General features: G+C 44.5%; 1 pseudogene; it reads right to left on the minus strand.

Moving 5' to 3' along the window:
• Window positions 1-865: 865 nt before the first annotated feature.
• LOC121041970 (phosphatidylinositol N-acetylglucosaminyltransferase subunit P-like) lies at window positions 866-11,289 on the minus strand (annotated as a pseudogene).
• Window positions 11,290-13,629: the final 2,340 nt, after the last annotated feature.

Here is a 13,629-nt window from a genome sequence, read left to right on the forward strand (position 1 = left end):
CCTTTTGAGTTCCCACGCTGAGCCCAGGCATGTTCCTCCCTGCAATCCTATTCACTCACTCTGGGAAGGTAAAGGAGGGTGGGATTTGTCCCTTCCTTTTTGCATCACAACTGCACCTGTTAGACTGGCTTTCCTCAAACCTTTGCTCTATTATGCAAATATCCAAAGGCAATCAGTTCAGCAAACCTGCTGGCCCTCTCCTACTAAACGCAGGGTCTGTAGTTAGGCTCAGGGAAGCAAGAAATACTGGAGACACAGATTTTTGTCCTCAGGGAAGAAAGATCTACCCCCAGGTAGCCTCATCCAATACAAACCAATGTCCTGTTGACCCACCCTCTGAAATACCATCGAATCTGTCAACATTTCTCCATGGCCATCTGGCCCAAGCCACCGCCACCACCACCACCATCATCTGCGTGGCTGCTTGCAGGGACTTCTGTCTGGTCTTTGTGCATCCACCTTTGCCTCTCTACAGTCCCATGTCAACCCACACAGCACATGAAACCAGCTTTTCAAAACAGACACAACAATAAATCACCCCTCGGCTTGAAGGCTAAAGGTACAAATTCTTAACAAGGCCTTCAAGGCCCCCCTGTCCCCCACCCCCCAACCGTCTCTTTTGCCCCCTTTGTCTCATCTCCCTCACTGCCGTTCACTGTGACCTGCAGGTCCTGTCCTCAGGAGACTTCCTCCTGCCCCAGCTCTCCCTGATAAACTCTTCCTTCCATTTGCCTAATGAGTTCCCAAGCAGCCAGGAGCTCTAGCCTCAAACATCTCTCCTTAGGGACTTTCCCAGAGAGCCACATAGCATCATGTTCTTCTCTGCAGTGCCCCTCACAGTTGTCATCTTCCTCTTGTTGTGTGATTACTTGATGTAGGCCTGTCTCTCCATGCCTTTTGGACCATAAGCAACATGATCCGCGAAGAAGACAGGGACCACGGCTCCTTTATTCACAGTTGTGTCCCTAGTGCCCAGCACAACCGCTGGTGTGGAACGAACGAACAAGGCAAATGCCCTAGGTCAGGGAGACAAGTCACATTGGGAAAGGTGGTCTGGTAGCCTTAGAAATGAAAGGCAGTGCTAAAAGATAAACTGAGGTACATTAAAACTTTTAAGAGCTTGTTTGAACAGAAATTGATCTGGGGGTGCCTCGGCAGCTCAGGCGGTTGAGTGTCTGACTTCGGCTCAGGTCATGATCTCGCGGTCCGTGAGTTCGAGCCCCGCATTGGGCTCTGTGCTGACAGCTCGGAGCCTGGAGCCTGCTTCGGATTCTGTGTCTCCCACACTCTTTGCCCCTCCCCCACTCATGCTTGGTCTCTCTCTCTCTCTCTCTCTCTCTCTCTCTCTCTCTCTCTCTGTCAAAAAGAAATAAACATTAAAAAAAACTTTTAAAGATTGGTTTGAAGAGGGCAGCAGGAAACAGAAGGGGTTAAGGGCGCTCTTCTGACCGGAGCACAAAGAGACTCTCATAGACCTAAGGTGAATGCAAAGCAACGAAGTTATTGATTAGCCATAGCTCAAACGTTTGCCTTACTTGGAAAAGCCTAGGTGGCCATTTGTGATTGATTGTCCTTAGGTTCCCACTGAGTAACGTTGAGGCCTTACAGGCTTCAGTTTTGGTTTGTTGATGTTAGTGGCTGCTAAGCTATTAGGACCACTTCAGTCTAATGACCACCTTGATTAACTAATTTAGCAGGAGAGAAGGGAAGGAAAGCAGAGATGAGAGACAGAGTCGAGGTGACTCGAAAAGCACCAAGGGTAAGAGAGCCTTGACGTTTATGGATTCCCACACTTGATGGCTATTTCCCAGAATACATTGCTCAGCGCACTTATCCCAAGAAGCGTCCCCTAAAAGAAAAAAAGGGGTCCACGGACAAATACTTTTGAAAAGTATCCTCACCCATATCTCTTTTTTGGAGCTTCACAATACGAATGATCATATTTGTACCTGATACTGTAAGGTTACTTAAAGAAAGCCTATTTGACTTGAAATGAGGAAGAGCTATTTGGTGGGTGGGGAGGAGTTAGAGGGTAATTACCTTTTCTGATCTGTTGAGTTAAAATGCCAGCGACTTTCCGAGCGGGGATGTTAAACAGGTCATTGCAAATGTAGCTCTGGAGATGAGAGGGTAGATACGTGAAAATGCTCAGAAAAATATAAGTTCAGGCCTGAACACGTCCATCTTCTACAGGAATGGGCTTTCTGGGGATACAGTCCTTTAGCCTCCAGATAAATACTCTTGGAGGAAAGTTCAGACAAAATGTGCTCACCAATCTCCCTTGCAGTTAAGGGTGGCCAGTAAAAATAAGTGGGAGTTGGTTGGGACTTCCTGCCCAGCTCTTCAGAAGGGACCTACCTGATATACCTGAGCTCCTAAGGAGTGCTATTCACCACAGCCCAAAAGGGGAAACAACCCAAATGTCTACTGACATGCATGGATAAACAAAATGTGGTGTTGCTTTCTAAAGGGAAGAGCCGACAAACAAAGAACCACGGGCAGGCCAGTGAGGTCTGGGTGCTTCTTGAGCGATAAGCAGGAGAATTACATTTTTTGCATGTTTCTTTAAAGGCAAAACCTCTTGGTAAAGAATTCAACACTATCATAATTTTAGGGGTGAGACTGCCAGGTTCTTGGCTACAACTCACGGTTGAGTATTAGTTGCACTATCTATGATTGAGCTAATTGTAGGTTACCGATGCCCTATGTATATTTATTCAATATCAACCCACATTTGTTTGAGTCCCACTTTGTACATGTAGTGAGCAGCAAGGAACAATAGACCTGACTGAAGCCACAGTGATGGATCTTATTGCAAACCACAAGCTTTTAAAATTCCCCATTAAATGCAGAGAGTCCTCATGGAAGGAAGGAACTAAGATCCCTATTGATAAATACAGACACCGGATGACCTCATTGCCTCTGCCCCCTTCCACCCGCCAGACTGTCTCTCAAGGTCCCTGGGTAATTGTGACACTAACAGGCTCCTTTGTAGATCAGCCATTAGTTTTAATTTAAAAAAAAAAAAAAAAAGGTCTTGGGATTGCATTTGAGCTCAAAAGAAGAATGAAGCCCCTGCGACCAAGAGTGACTGTGGGGCAGGTGGAGAGTAATGAAGACATGACCTTGGGCAAGTCTTCTCTGCAAAACCCCGCTCCTCATCTATAAAATACAAGTGTTGGAAGAGGTTATTTCAGGAACCTTCCAGAGCCGATATTCTGTGATGCTGGTTATTGAGCTACTTAAATGAAACGGCTTGTGAGGAATTTGAAATTATGTCTCTCCTGGACTGCTAGAGCCCTAAATTACGGGATATCCAGTCACACATTTACTCATCCATACTTTCATCCACCGAGCATTTATCAAGGTCATACTGTGTGCCTGTTCTTAGCCGCTAGAATTGTCTTGATGGATATGACGTGGTTCTTACCTGGAGAAACTCAGGGTTCACCTGCCGAGGCACAAACACCTTAAGAGCTTTAACAAAGGTGAGATTGCAAAGGAGGATTGCAATATGTTTATGCAGGTATTATGCAGGACAAAAAAAAGTTTCTAAAGCAATTAAATGAGAAGACAGGATCTTAAAAAGAGTGGAATGCTCCAGCTTGGGAGCTAGAGAGGGAATGAAAGGGGTGAGGTCATAGGGACCTATCATGCTAACAATTTTGGTCATTTTCTGGTTGAGAATAATCAAGGACAATTATTAAATAATCAAATAAACTAGGATAACAAGCACATAATGAACAAACAAGGAAATAATCAAAAGTAGGTTCTAAAAGCATCCCACTCCCCTTTTTAAGAAAAGATTTTATTTTTAAGTAATCTCTACACTGAATGTGGGGCTCAAACCGATAACCCCAAGATCAAGAGTTGCATGCTCTGCTGACTGAGCCAGTCAGGTGCTAACATCATCTCTGAGAGCTCAGGATAAGAAAAATCCAAGGAGTTGTTCATATCCATAATCTCGTGGAATGTGACAGCCAAAACTGTAAGGATGTCCCCAGGAAGGTTCCACAAAACTCAAGAAGTAATCATCCCCCCTGCCTCATATTATCACTTAACAGAGTAACATGACCCGCAAATGGCAAGATTTCATTCTTTTTCATGGCTGAGTAATATTCTACCGTATATATGTACCACATTTTCTTTAAAAAAATTTTTTTTTAAATGTTTTTACTTATTTTTGAAGGAGAGAGAGAGAGCGCGCAAGCATGAGCAGGGGAGGAGCAGAGAGAGAGGGAGACACAGAATTCAAAGCAGGTTCAGTTTCTGAGCTGTCAGCACAGAGCCCAACGCTGGGCTCGAATTCACAGACCATGAGATCATGACCTGAGCCCAAGTCAGATGCTTAACCGACTGAGCCACCCAGGCGTCCCTGTACCACATTTTCTTCATGGAGCTAGAGAGTATACTGCTCACATGTGGAATTTAAGAAACAAAACAGGGGTGGCTATCTGGATCAGTCATTGGAACATGCAACTCTTGATCTTGGGGTTATGAGTTCAAGACCCATGTTGGGTGTAGAAATTACTGAACAGAGAGAGGGAGAGAGGGAGAGAGGGAGAGAGGGAGAGAGGGAGAGAGGGAGAGAGAGAGAGAGAAAGAGAAAGAGAGAGAGAGAGAGAGAGAGAGAGAGGAATCAAGAAATAGACTCTTAATTATAGAGAACTGATCATTACTGGGGGGAGGGGGTTGGGTTAAACAGGCAATGGGGACTAAGGAGGGCACTTGTGATGATCACTGGGTGATGTATGGAAGTGCTGAATCACTATATTGTGCACGTGAAACTAATATAACACTGTATGTTAGCTAACGGAAATTAAAATAAAAACTTAAAAAAACCCCAGAGTAACATGACCTAATGTGTCATGATTCAATGTCAAAACGCTCAAGTGAGGTCCTTCTCTTTTTAGTGTTTCAAGAAGGCAGAGGGATAGCTTTGAACTTGGACTGATGTAGATCAAATAGCAATTCCATGTAACCTTACACTGATCACTTAATGTCTCTGAACCCCAATTTACTCTTCCATAAAATGAAGGTAATACTTCCTACTTTTTAGGGTTATGAGAATCAAATAAAGCAATGAAAGTATTTAGAATTTGCTAGTGCAATTATACATTTATTTCTGTGATTTTTTTTTTAAATTTTTTTTTCAATGTTTATTTATTTTTGGGACAGAGAGAGACAGAGCATGAACGGGGGAGGGGCAGAGAGAGAGGGAGACACAGAATCGGAAACAGGCTCCAGGCTCTGAGCCATCAGCCCAGAGCCTGACGCGGGGCTCGAACTCCCGGACCGCGAGATCGTGACCTGGCTGAAGTCGGACGCTTAACCGACTGCGCCACCCAGGCGCCCCTATTTCTGTGATTTTTAAAAACAAAATCTTTCCCACTACATTAGAAGTTCTGTGAAGGTAACAGCCCTGCTTTTCCTCGTCCTTAGGTGGATGGATAGTGCCCAGCCCACGCACGGACTCTGTTAAACAGTGGTGATGATGATAGATCTTTTGTAAAGCGTACGGGGTGATGAGAAGGGGGAATCCCCTTAGGATGTGTTTCTACAATTTTTGTTAAACCAAGAAGTCAGATGCAATAGCTCACCCTATTTGTATAGACCTAATTTCGGGGCTCTATTCTGCCAGGCAACGTATTGCAAACACATCAGTTAGGTGAGGCCGATGCTCATAAACAATTAGGTCCACGGCATCAGTAGGAAGAGAGTCCTGAGGCAAGGTAATTCATTCCCCATGTTAAATCCAGGATGGTCAGCCTCTGGATCTTTTAAATGATGCTTTCTCAGTCATGACTTCATTTTTCTTGGGGTTAGTCTCCGCGGTAATTTTCTTTCCTTTTTTCTATAATTGAAATATATTTGACGTATCACTTCCATTGTGTAAACTCAAAGTGCACAACATGCTGATCGGATACATTTGTAGATTACAGCATGGTTGCCACTGAAGCAATTATAAGCAACTCTCAGGTCACATAATTATCATCTCTTGTTAGTGGTTCGAATAATTAAGACAGTTTCTTAAGCAAGTTTGATGATTACAATACATCGTTGTTGTCTGCATTCACTATATTGTACATTAGATCTCTAGCACATTGCAAATTGGTACCCTTGATCAGCATCTGTCCCGTCCCGCCACCCTCCATCCCCTGGTAACCATAATTTTACTTTGTTATTACAAGTTGGTTTTTTTTTTTTTTTTTAAGATTCCACATATAAGTGATATGCGATATTTGTCATTCTCCATCTGACATCTCGCTTAGCATAATGCCCTCAAGGTCCATCCATGTTGTCACACTGCAATTTTCTAAAGTGGATAATGTTAAGGTCTAAGTACTTTGGGTGCTTGGGATAACCATCACATCAAGATAAACTCCTCTGTCAGATTTTAAAGTTACAGACGGATCTGTAGCAGACTCAAATAATAATTTGGGTGTTCTAGGCATTATTCTCACTGGAGTATGCGCAGGGAAATTCTTCTGCAGGCATGATTTCCTGCTTGACACTTTCTTCCTGAATATGGAAGAAAATGGCCTTTCCCCATTTCCCTTTCTTCAAGATTTGGTCCTTCATCCAGACCCTCCTGAGATAACCTCCAGATCACAGTGTCTTGCAAAACACATGGACTTCAAAGTCGGACAGATCTCAGTTGCGATCTGGACGTACTACTTACCGACTACGAAAATGTGGGCAGAGGCTTTGGATTTATCGTACATCAGGTTCTTCTTCTACAAAATGAAAATAGTAATAACGTGTGTTTCAGAGGGTTATTACAGATGTCACCAGATGTAGACATTTTATTTGCCTTAGCTTCTCTTGTAGAGAACGCTGTATTTGTCTGGAAGGAATACCGGGGCGAGGGTAAGACCCCTAAAGGCAAGCTCAAGACACCCGATGTGATTAATACACTCAATTGCAGGCAATACGAGGAGGATTTGACTTAGCTTATAAGGAAAAAAGGGAAAGGGAAAGGAGGAGACAGCGGAGATAGGGAGATGGTGGAGGGCTCTATATTGTTCAGTTAGACATTTCCTCAAGCCCTTTTCTTGCCCCCTAGCAAATCTATAAATTTGATTAAACTCACCAGATTGGTTCTAGAAACACGTGAATGGGGCTGGATTTCAGTTTGGGATCAGAGAGGAGATAGCACATGTGGATGGATTAGGCTAATGCTCTGGGAATTCATGGAAATTGAGGGAAGGGCTTGGAACTTCCATGGTTTTTGGAATTGAGGTTCAAGCCAAGTTCACTAGAGGTCAAGGAATAAGGAAATCCTAGGGGATGGCTGGATTCTTGCGGATTTGAGTTAATGTACCTAAAATTGTCTACTATGCATTGTTCATCTAAAAACTGATGGCTACTGGAGTGCCTGAGTGGCTCCGTCCATTGAGCATCTGACTCTTGATTTTGACTCAGGTCATGTTTTCCCAGTCTGTGAGTTCAAGTCCTGCCTCAGGCTCTGCACTGACAGTGTGGATCCTGTTCGAGATTCTCTCTCTCCCTCTCTTTCTGCCCCTCCTCCAATTTCTTTCTCTCTCTCTCTCAAAAGAAATAAGTAAACTTTAATAAAAAAATAAAAACAATGGCTGCTATCTTTGGCCACATGCAAATCCAATGTTGAGTATTAGACTTGAATTGCATTTCAAAGCCGGAGCTAAGCCCAGATGGAGAAATTAGATATAAGAAGACTTCATCTGACTTAAAGAGGGGAGGGAGGAGAGAGTGCAGAAAAGAGATGCCCAAAATAGGTATTTCTGTCCATCTAGTCCTCTGTTTGTCGTTTCTAAGTCCAGAAACAAGAGCTGTCATTTTTACATTCCTAGTAACTAGCTCTGGAGCCTTTAACATGCCTTCTAATGTCTCAGCCTTAGTTTGACTTTTTTTGCAAAGTGAATTTCCCTACATTGACCTCAAAGGAAGCATGTCTGGTTTGAATGAAATAAGGGAACGTGAAAGTACTTTTCCAAATATGAAGTCTTACACAAGAGCAATCGTGAGCATGATCATGGCTGCCCTGACCACCCACCACCGCAAGCTACTTAAGGGCATGGGCTACTGTCTTATTCATGGCCTTATCTCTTTGCCTAAGACAACGCCCAGAAAGTATTTACTGAGTGAACAAATGACTGCATTCAGCATTTTTCACTTTTTGAATAACCACCACACCTGAAAGTTTATCGTCTACACTGTCTTCATAGCACCTATGCCAACGTTTCTCTGTTCCTCTGACCCCCCACCTCCATTTCTTCTCTTTGAGCTCATGACTTCATCCACTAAAGAAGAGTATTAAAAAAAAAAAAAAAGTTATTGCAATTCTTCCTCTTGAGCCAATTCTGTGCATCTGGGATTTCTATTTCCTACCCATAAACCCAAGTGATCTGGTTTCTGTCCCGACACTCGACTGAAATTGTTCCCAAATAGTCAATGTAAATTCACCGATTGGAAAGCCTGATTACCTTTTCTTAGCCTTTATTCTTGACCTCCTTGAAACACAGGACACTCTGGTCACATTTGGCCACTTTATCCTTTGGCCACTGGACTCTACTCCCCCGGGGTCTTTTACCATAAATAATGTATATCCCCCTTGGCTTCCCTCCCTTCTTCTATCTGTCCCCATTTCTGGACCAAATTCTCATTCCCTCCTCAATGAGTCTCCAATGGTTTCTACCTTTTCAACTTCCTGATACATGTGCCCTGCCTGCTTTGGGCACCAGCACCTGGATCATATTTTCCCACGTCATAGACTCTCCAATTCCCTAGTGCTCTAACATGCTGCTCTGTGCTTCTGGGAGGATGCTTGGGATCCACCTCCACCTCTACCTTGGGGCAGGTCTCCCCTTCCTGAAACTGGAAGGCAGCAGCTGAACAGAGGGACATAGGGACAGTCTCTTCAGACTTCCCCTCTCTTGGAATATATCACAACATCGTCTGTGATTCCTGTCTAGATGACTCAGGGACACATTTCTCTGGCTGTCATGTCACCAGACATCAGTCCACATTTCCCATGGCTTCCTAGATACTTCTATTAGAAGCCCCTGCCACCTTCCCAGCCTCAACTCTATTAAAATCTGACCCACCTTCCCACATAATCTGGATCTCCCTCTTTACAATCAATAGCACTACCATTTTCTCCAGTTTTTAAAGTTTATTTTTCATTTTCAAATTCATCTCTGATTCTTTCTGCTACTTCTAACTTACTTCTGCTCTGTTTAATTATAGAAAAATAACTTGCTGCCTCTTCCCCTCTTCTCTATAACATCCCTCTCATTTTCCCTCCTTTTCATTTCCACTCAATTTCCATTCCAGCCTCACTTTTGTGTAGGTCATCATCTCAGGTCTGAATGAATACAGAATTCCTCAGCTTACCAGGAGTTGGAGCTTGGAGTATTTGGAGTTGGGCTGCCTAGGTTTGTGTCCAGACCTTACTGCTTCTTACTGTGTATTGAGGGCATTGTCCTTGTGCCATATCCCTGGCCAGATATGCATGACCTCTTCCCTCTCACTGCTCAGCTTCTACTCCCGCTGCATGGCTCAGCTTGTCTCACCTCCATGTGGCCCCCGTGACACAGCCACTGCACACTGCTTTCTTTCTCCTCTGAAACACACTAGCCTTTATGTATTAGTAGCACCACTTCCTAGTTAGGAAAACTTACATCGTACTACATGAATGTATCCAGTAAATATTTACAGAGCGCTTTCCTAGGCACTGGGGAAATAGTGTGGCATAGGGTATATAATGAAGCCTACATCCTAATTATGCAGGTATGGAAGATGTGGTTGGCAATTATGTAAACAAGTCAGCAATCAAGAACAACCTAGTAATAAGTACTATGACAGAAATTAAATGGCGATGGATCTGAAAGTGTTTGATCAACTATTTTGGATTGGTGGTATAGACAAAGAGAATGTGTTGATTTTCTGAGGAGGGAACAGCGAAACTGAGATCTGAATCACAGAAGAGTTAACCCTGGGACGATCTGGGACCAGAAGTGTCCCAGTGAAGAGACTAGCAAGGTCAGTGCCCCAAGGATGGAACAAGCCTAGTGACTGGAGAAACACAAAGAAGGTCCATTTACCTGCAGGGTATATATAGGAGGAGGCAGATAAGTCAGAGAGGTTGCCATGGGCGTATGGGAGCCCCAGATCAGATACAGCCTTGTAGCCTCAGGTAGGAAGTTTTAGATTTAAGTTTAGATGTGGTGAAGCAGAAGAATGATACGGCCCGATTTATTTTGAGAATCTCACTCTGGCTGCTGTGTGGAGAAATAGCAGAGGAACATCCAAGTGGAGGCAGGGAGGCTGGCTGTGAGGCCACTGCAGGAGTCCCAGAGAGTGTTGGTGGTGGGAACGGCACGGGATGGGGGAAGGGTGCACACTGGGATATGTTTTGAAGGTGTGGTTGGCACGGCTTGCTGACAGATTGATGTGACCGTGGATGGGAAATGACAAACCAAGGATGTTGGGGGTCTCAGCTTGAGCAGTTCACGGTAAGAGTTGCTTTTTACTGAGGTGAGGATGACAGGGCTCCCCTCTGTGAGGCGGGCAGAGGGTAAGTGTTTTAGAGGAGAGAGAAGTCCCTATGGGCGAGAGGGCAGGTTGGCTCCTCGGAAGGGGACAAGCTGAGCCTTGAACGATCATCATGGAACTTAATCTAAGAGAGGTTCAACTTATTTTTTTACATTTCGATATCGGGTTTTAATAAGAGAGATATTCAAAATCATTATGGTCGAAATCATTACATCAAAAACTTTTATAATAAATGCTTGTTGTTAGTCTACATACAATTTCGTTTTTGGTGCAAAGTTCTTTGACTGCAAGAAAGAATTTTTGGCTTACTTCACTAATAGGAATATCTCTTAATGTTGGGATGGCCTCTTCTTCGTATTTCTTCTGCTGTTGATTTTTAGCCTAGGTATCTGTGATGGCATGAGTGGAGTTGAGCTGAGAGGTACTCATCATGTTTATTCCCAACAAGAGTACGGAACCGATTACTATAGTAATGAGGAGGTAGACGGACAACGCAAACGCCCAATACTTTTGAGGCCAGTAGGTTAAGCCTAAGGAGTTTAGCCAAGATTCAGAAATAAAAGCTCATACAAGATATAGTATGAAGCCACATTGGGAGCTTAAGCAAAGAGCAAAGCCATACATCGCTCTTTCTGGCAATGGTGATGGTGAATGTTCCACCATCTCCCCTGTGGCTTTAGACAATCTTGGGTCCTCGAAGCACCCACTCAGGCCCCTCCTGACAGCTCGGCCACCTCAGCTTCGAGTCCCCTGCGCAAGTGCTGCCCTGGGCTTTCGATACGTTAGGGTGAATGGATATATTTGATGAGAAAACTAAAGACAGAGAGACTACATATGTTAAAACCAAGTCCTCATTCACACCAACGATTTTGCTAAACTCAAACCTCATTGGGTTTCGGCACTTTACTGGCCCATGTCGCTGAAGCGTTAGCAGTGAGGTGGAGGGAAATGTAGAGATTTGAAGAAGAGGATTCGACAGCAGAGGGACTTCAGGTACGTTCTCTGACCTTCTCCCATGGCTCTGACTTCTAAAGCCTCACCTTTTCTATTCATACTTGCGCTGGTTTTATGTTTGTCTGACTTGTCTCTTTGTCTTTGATGGCACCCCTGTTTTTGTTCCCTGGGGGCCTTCATTTAATACTCTTCACTGATCTCCTGTCTCCCTTGCCTGAGGAATTCTCTTTCATCATCAAAAGCATTTCATCAGGCACCTATTTAGCACCCTGCTCTGTGTTAGGAGCTAGACATGTTTCTGGCCTCCAGGTTTCTGACAGTTCTTAAATTCCTCTTATATTGTGCCTTTTTGCAGAAATTGTTGCGGCCGCCCGGGTCTACACCACCAGACTTCAGAGAGTTGGTGACAGTGGACCTTGCTCCAGCTCTATGGCAGGTGCTCGGATGTGGCTGGTAATTAGAGAAACTCTACGTTTCCTGGGCTCTCTGTGTTTTAGGGCAATGGCTATGGCCAGAGTGCTCATGAGCCAGACAGATCAAGGTTCGAATGCTGACGGCCACTTTCTAACTGTGTGATGTGACTGACAGTGCTCGTTTTCCTAAACCTCGGTTTCCTCCATTGTAAATAGGCTATTACACACCTACTTAGCAGTGCTGTGGAGACCTACGTGAACTAATGTATGTAAGCCCCCAGCACAGTGCCCGACACAGGTAAGGGTTCAATAAATGGTGGAATTTCTTATTGATTTATCAATCTGTCATTATTGATAAAATGGCATGCCCAGTAGAGCATTAACAAGGGATAGAAAAACAGACACAAATACGATGAGAAAGTGATGATAGAATCTTAGACGTGGAAGAGGCCAAAGTAGAAGAGATAAAAGTTATTCAGAAAATAAATGGTGAGTGCATACATGGAAATTTAAAGGCTTGTGTTGTCAGCCTGATTGAGTTCATGGGGGTTTTGAAAGGGCAGGGTATTAATATTTCCCAGGACCCACCCCATCAGGAATAGTAAGCTATAGGACTTCTTTCTTCCCAGATACACAGAAAGGCAGCAGCACAGTGGATAACCTCCAGCCTTCTTTAGGAAGGTTTGCAGGCAGGGACTGAATCTCTGAAAAAATCCACTCCAGGGGGGCACTGATGCTCTGAGGGCCAGGAAATGGTTCTCTGAAGGGCCTTCTCTTGGCTTTGCCTCGGACAGGATTGCACTAACTTCTTCGAGTTAGCCTATAGTTTGGCAAAAAGCCTTCCCTCCTGGGTAGCTGAATGATTTTCAGATGATCCAGCTGGCACATTGTAGAAATGGGCTAATGAGTCAGGAATGATCTTCTAAGGCTCTTCCACACCAAACTCGCTCAAGGGTAGAGAATTTCCAGGAAAGTCAGTGGAAGATTTATGAGACGAATCCCGGAACTATTTTCTCCTCCATCTATTGTTTCAGAAACAGTGGGCTTGGGGCGCGAGGGGGTGGAGAGGGCAAATTAGCGTGGGACAAAGACACGACTCCTGCTTTCCGGAGAGAGCTGGAGAAAAGAGTGACTCCAGAAGCCAGCTAATGAGGATTCCGTGACAAGGTAATATTCAAGATTGGAATGTGCCTGCCTGCAGGCCCCACAGAGCCTCAGAGATGAATTTGAGGAGGAAAAAAGGTGCAAAACTCAGAGGCACTGAGGGGAGAAAGCTTACTCCAACTCTGTGCTGGAAGGGGTCTGATGAGCTGGCTCCTCTGTCTTCACACAGATGGGGAAGAGGTGGAGGGAGAGAAGAGGAGGGGGCGTGGGAAGGTGGAGGAGGAGGAGGAGGGGGAGGAGGAGGGGGAGGAGGAGGGGGAGGAGAAAGTGGTAGCTGTGGTGCTGGAGCCCGGTGGTGTTTCTCATCACCAGGTGAAATTCCTTATTCACTCCCCGCATGTTGCTGCCTTTTCTTGGAGTGAGATGGTCTTTCCGTCACATCGTTACATGGTAGGCTGGAGAACTACCGAGGCTTTCATAGAACCCGAGAGTCCTTTACAGAAAACTTAGGGGATATGACTTGAATCGCTATTGGATCATTGGGAGAATATCTACGAGACGGTGCTGCTCTTTGGTAAAAAGGGCTCCTACAGGCACTCAAAATATGGGGACTTCTGGGATG

The sequence above is a fragment of the Herpailurus yagouaroundi genome, unplaced genomic scaffold (genome assembly GCF_014898765.1).
Source record: "Herpailurus yagouaroundi ecotype Mexico unplaced genomic scaffold, PumYag 29, whole genome shotgun sequence".
Taxonomy (NCBI): Eukaryota; Metazoa; Chordata; class Mammalia; order Carnivora; family Felidae; genus Herpailurus; species Herpailurus yagouaroundi.